A 5879-nucleotide genomic window follows, 5' to 3' on the forward strand; every position below is an offset into this window, starting at 1 on the left:
TTATGCGATGCATATGGAGCTCTAAACCCTAATGCAAAACAAAGACTTCCAAGTGCTTTTTGACGTTGACGTGGTGCAGGGAAAGATGCGATGATGAATGTGCTTGATTGCTTTTTTTACTCTGCCAATAGTATGTGTACGTTTGTTCGACTGTCATATTTTTCTCTAATGCTTGACGACTTTCTAGATTGAAACCAGAGTATAATTTGACTACCAATACCATACTTCTGAGCAAGGACAGGATGGTCATTTTGTTAGTCAACGAGAATCACCATTGTTATTTGTTGGGTCAGGGTGGAGGAAACATTGTCTCCACTTTCAGCTGAGATTGCTTCCATTACATTATTGAACACTGGTGGTATGGTGCAGCAGAGAAAGGCAATGGCAGCAGTACCACTGCCATATATCCTACAAAATGGTGGACATGCTGGACGAGTGGAACACTGACGTGCTGAAACAAGAAGTTGAGCAGCAAGAACGAGAAGCTGAAAATTTTGTTCCTAAGAGCAAGAAGAAGAAGCTAACTTTCTGTGTCACCCCTGGTTGGTTTTGTTTTCGAGCAGGAGAGGTAACTTGAATGAGAAGTTGTGTGTGATTAATTGATGAGCAAAGAAGAGACGCTCTTGTGTTTCAACCCAATGAGAACGATATTCAACAAGTACCTAAACAACAAGAGACTTCTCCCTATGTCGACATGTCTAAGGTGTTTGGCCGAGAAAACGAAAATTATATGTTTTGATAACAAGGTTGTTAATTGATGGTGGAGAAGATAGGGTGACCTTATCATCCCTATTATTATGATGCCAATGTTGACGCCTGTTTTGATAAGAAAATATTGGTTTGTGTACACTTTTGATGAGATTAAGATTGCCGAGCCATAAGTGGTGATAACACACCTAATTCAAATGATCAGTTGAGCCACCGCCTCGATTAATGTCTATGCGTTTGAATTAAAAAAGAGGGCCTACACCGCATGGATCGCGACTCACTTAGACAGAAAATAAATAACTTTTATTTAGCATTTGATTTTTTTTTAATAAATTGTAAGAGGCTTATTGCGTACTTAAATGAACACACATTATATTCTTGTTGCCCATGTTTTCATTATGTTCAAATACTTCATAATATATATGTCATTCTATTTTGTAGCTTATGAAGAAATTATATATATTTTAAGTATAAGCAGATACTTATTTACATGAAATATGATAAATTTACTTAAATCCGTCTAGTCCGCCTAGGCGCCCGCCTAGCTGCTTAGGCACTAGGCCCCAGCCCATCACCCGACTAGCACCTAGCATCTTTTAGAACCAAAGTGGGACCAATTAAGGGTTTTACTTATTCAAAGTGGTGTTAAAAGCAATAGAATATTGGTAACCACAAGACAATGTGACGTTGTTGATATGATGAGAGCAACAAGTGACAACGATGGAATTGTCTACTTTGTTTTTTCCCTTGCATCTTTGTTACTCTTACTTTTTTGCTATTGATCATTATGGGAGAGTTGAGTAAAGACTATTGTTTTTAATCTTCAACCACATGGTGTTTTTTGCTAGGTAAGTAGACGAGTCTAAGGTGTTTGAAGATATTAGTAAAAAAATGGTGGAGAAATGTAAAGGTTTGCCTCTCACTGTAAAAGATTTAGGCAATCTCATGTGCAACAAAGGAGTGAATGACTATGTATCTTGAATAGTAAGATATGGAATTGAAAAGAGATGGAGCAAAAAGTTTTTCAACCACTATTACTAAGTTATTATGATTTGGTCCCAACAGTCAAATATTGTCTTTCATGTTGTGCTAGTTTTCTTAAAGATCATGAGTTTAATAAAAGTGATTTAACTAATATATGGATGTCGCAAGATTATCTTAATTCAAAATGGAATAAAGATAAGAAAGAAATTGGTCAAGCAATTTTTCATAACTTAGTAGCACAGTCTTTTCAAGATTTGATGAAATATAGTGTTTTACCATTATAGGTTGCAAAATGCATGATATTGTTCATGATTTTGTGCAATCACTCACCAATAACTTATGTTTGATCATCAACATTGAGGGTGTTGGCAATGAAATAGAAGTTTTGGGTGAAAAGGTCCGCCATTTTATCGTAATAATGTCATCGGACAATTGCCGACTTTCACCTTCTAATGCTTATTACAATGATGAAATAGCTAAATAATCTTTATATTACGTAAATCTTAACAATAATAATTTAAAAAATAAACAGCTGGGATTAAGTTTATCCACAAGCTTAAATTATTCTATTACTTTTCATTTTGGGTGAGTGTACTAAAGTCATATTAGGGGGAGGGGATAAAAGTGCTTCTGTGCTTGTCCTAACTTTTGGCTTCAGGCTAAAGTGCTTGTGAAACAAGTCATTTTGCTGCTGCTTAGCCACCTATCATCAGCTAACCGTCCCTAAAGAGGGCACTTGCGACGACTTCTGAAGTCTTCAAAGAAAACAGAACTACAAAAACACCGCATGTAGAATTATCCTCTATTTTTTTGCCCTATTATTTGAATCGATATCATCTCTAGATCTTTGTGTTCGAAGTTTAAAGACTAGAAAATCCGAGCAGTTGAAGAGAGATTTGGACTCTTAATTTATGTTGGATGGACTAATGAGGACCATATGATTTAAAATAAGTGGTCTGGACTCCGAAGCTCCAGACACAAAGATCCAAAGAGGATCTCAATTCCTATTATTTAACTTCTTATGAACAAATTATTTACAATTTACATCAAAGTTTATACAAATTAACATTGACCAATGGTAGAACAATTTGCTCATTCATCGAGCCAGTCCAGATCGAAATGTTTCTCCACCACCTGAACATGATGTTGGAATATGATTATGACAACATGATTTTTACAATATGTGTAATTATATGTGAAGGTACACCATAACATTGGTGTACTAATATACATATGATTGTAATGAAATAAATTAATTAATTAATAAAGAAAACAATATAATTATTTATTTAATTAATTAATTAAAGGATATAAACAGTTGTATTTCAACCTGAGAAGTTATAACTTCTCTTGAAGAACACTACTCCTTCAGGTTACTTCCACCTCTATATATTTGTCAAATCTCTTTCTATCAGATTCATTCAATTCAATTTCATATCCCCTCTCTGTTCATATCCTTCACACCATATTGTCGATAGTCTAACGACATCCGTTTCCGATCATGTGAACTACCCAATTTTCATCCGAGGACGTCTCGAACTACATCCGAGACTTCTCTTCGTCAAGTAACGAATCCAACAACGTTGTTTCTAAGTTTCCGTCAAGTAACGAATCCAACAACGTTGTTTCTAAGTTTCAACTTGGGAAGAAATCAGGGAAAAGGGCGTTGGTGACCAAGGAGAATATTGAACCGATTTGATCGAAAGTTCGAAATCATCATCTGAGAATTTTCCTGTAGAATCCAAAACTCACAAAAATACCCAATGGTTCGAAATCCCATCCTACAACCCATTTGAACCTAGGCCTGAATTAACCCAATTCCCCTACACCATTTCATTCAACAGAGAACAAAATTCTTTCTGAAAATAAACCATTTTATCATACAAATTCATCCAACAATTATCAGAATTCGGAAAGTTTTTACAATCCCATTAGGCCCTCAGACAACCCATTTCAATCGGGGTTTCTAGCTGCAAAGATCAAACCTGCACAGAAAATTGAAGACATGCAGCGTCTTTTTAGACCTATAATTTCAGAACCTTTTCTGCAATTTGGTCACAAAACCCAAAAGGCTTACCTGCAACATCGCGATTGATTCGTAGTCCTTCGCTGACTGCTGCAAATCTAAGACTGAACCCGCAATTTTCGCGCCTTCCTCCACCGTGGACTCGCCACAGCAACCCACTGAACCATAGCAGGCAGCAGCGTGGTGGTGTTCTTCCCCCGTGGTCTCATCGTTCAACCGTGATCTCGTCCTCTCGCGGTAATACACAATACCGACGACACCGTTATCCGCCAAGGAGAATTGTCTCTGCCGTTCGAGATTATCCGCCAAGCTGCGGAACAAAATTTTTCCAGAGAAAGCAGACAGTGGAACCGATTTCCTCTCAGAGGAATTGTTTTGAAAATAAAGAAGAAGAAGATTGTTTTGAAAATAAAAAAGTTGAATTTATTTTGGCGGAGGCTTCACGTGGAGACTACACAAAAGTAGTTTTGGTGATATTTCAAAGGCATCACGTCGGGACGAAATCAAAGGCAACAGTTCTTTGGGTTCTTTGCACTCTGACAGTGTATGTGAAGAGGAAAACTGTTGGTGTCCATCACAAAGTCACAATCAAGAAAGGACCTCCTCCATTATTCAAGAGCCACCTGCAACATTTTCCTGCGACCTTGGCAGTTCCCTTCAATTTAAACTCAGGTTTTATTAATTCTGTTTATCCTAATAATTTCACTCATAAAGTTGATTTGTGGAATACCTTGAATAATAGTCACAAAGATCAAAAGTGGAAAGAAGGGTTTAATTTTCGGAATTCTAGAGTCAAAGTGCTTAATTATTTGGATCAACATAATACACATTACGATTTTATATATCCTGATTTGGCACAAAGAGAAATTTCGACTGCAAGAAATTTAAGGAGGCCAAGACCACTGAGAATTGAAAGAGAATCCAATAGTCGAGAAGAGATTGCTTTTGTGCATGAAAATAGAGGAAGAATTGATCACACCTGGCCAAGTAGACAAATAAGAAATCCACGAGCCTTCTATCTACGTGATCGCCTGAGCAAGTACTCGTCTTTCACTAATTGGGCAAAGCCTCTGTGAGTGTGTTCGGTATCTACTGTTAAGAATAAATAAGTCTCTATTTTTATTTTATTTTGTTTTTAGTTTTTAATTTATCAAGAACATTTAGTATTTGTGGCTTATAATAATTAAAAGTACACTAGTAGTTAGTATTTGTGGCTTGTAATAATTAAAAGTACGCTAGTAGTATTTGTATTTGTATTTGTATTTAAGTTTGCATTAAGTATTGTGTTTGTTTTGTAATTTTCTGAGCTATGGCAACTAAATCTTCCAAATCCGAAGTTTTTAAAATAGAGGTTGAATAACATTAATTATCAAATATGGAAGAGAATGATTACTTGTCTTTTAACCCATGACAAAACTTTGTACACTATCAAAGATGAGAGACCCCTTGGGCCCTCTCGAGTTTCTAATAAATGTGTGGAAGATAATGAGTTGGCTAAGGCTACAATTTTCAATTACATTGAAGATAAATTAATATCTCTTTGTGAAGAATATGATTCAGCCAAAAAAAATCATAGATGTACTTGAAAAGAAGTATGGCCCTAAATCTCAAACTTACATTCAATTATTGCTTGAGAAATACAATGGGACAAAAATAGAGGAAAATGATCCTATGGTCGATCATGTTACTAAAATGGAAGTAATGGCAAAAGACTTAGCCAACGCTGGCCATCCAATTTCTGATAAAATGCAAGTTAGTGTTCTTCTTGGTAGCCTTCTAAATTATTGGGAAATGTAGTTACTTCCATGATTTATGGTCAAGTGGAATTAACGATGGATACATTGCCTGCAATGTTGGCTATTGAAGAACATAAAAATTATAGGGAAAAAGAAATTGGACAAAGCAGAGCCAACCTCCTCATAGCGGAAGCGGAAGATTCTTAGAAAAACAAGCAACACATGCACAAGCCACATAGTAGTAACAAGCGCCCGAATTTCAAAAAGTTTTCACACCGCAAGCAGAACAAGTTTAAAGGAAAGGAGAATGCATGTTACAATTGTGAAGAGACTGGTCATTATAGGTATAAGTGCCCAAAAACGACGCAAGAACAACAAAAATCCTAAAGAACTAATTTTGACCGTCTCCGAAGCACTCATTGCTG

General features: G+C 36.2%; 1 long non-coding RNA gene across 1 annotated transcript; it reads right to left on the reverse strand.

The window, feature by feature from the left end:
• Positions 1–2662: 2662 nt before the first annotated feature.
• LOC137717826 (uncharacterized) lies at positions 2663–4607 on the reverse strand. The gene is made up of 2 exons (XR_011065828.1): positions 3770–4607; positions 2663–3677 (listed from the first exon to the last, which is right to left on the reverse strand). It is a non-coding gene; the product is annotated as an uncharacterized lncRNA (long non-coding RNA).
• Positions 4608–5879: the final 1272 nt, after the last annotated feature.

Source organism: Pyrus communis, chromosome 15 (assembly GCF_963583255.1).
Source record: "Pyrus communis chromosome 15, drPyrComm1.1, whole genome shotgun sequence".
Taxonomy (NCBI): Eukaryota; Viridiplantae; Streptophyta; class Magnoliopsida; order Rosales; family Rosaceae; genus Pyrus; species Pyrus communis.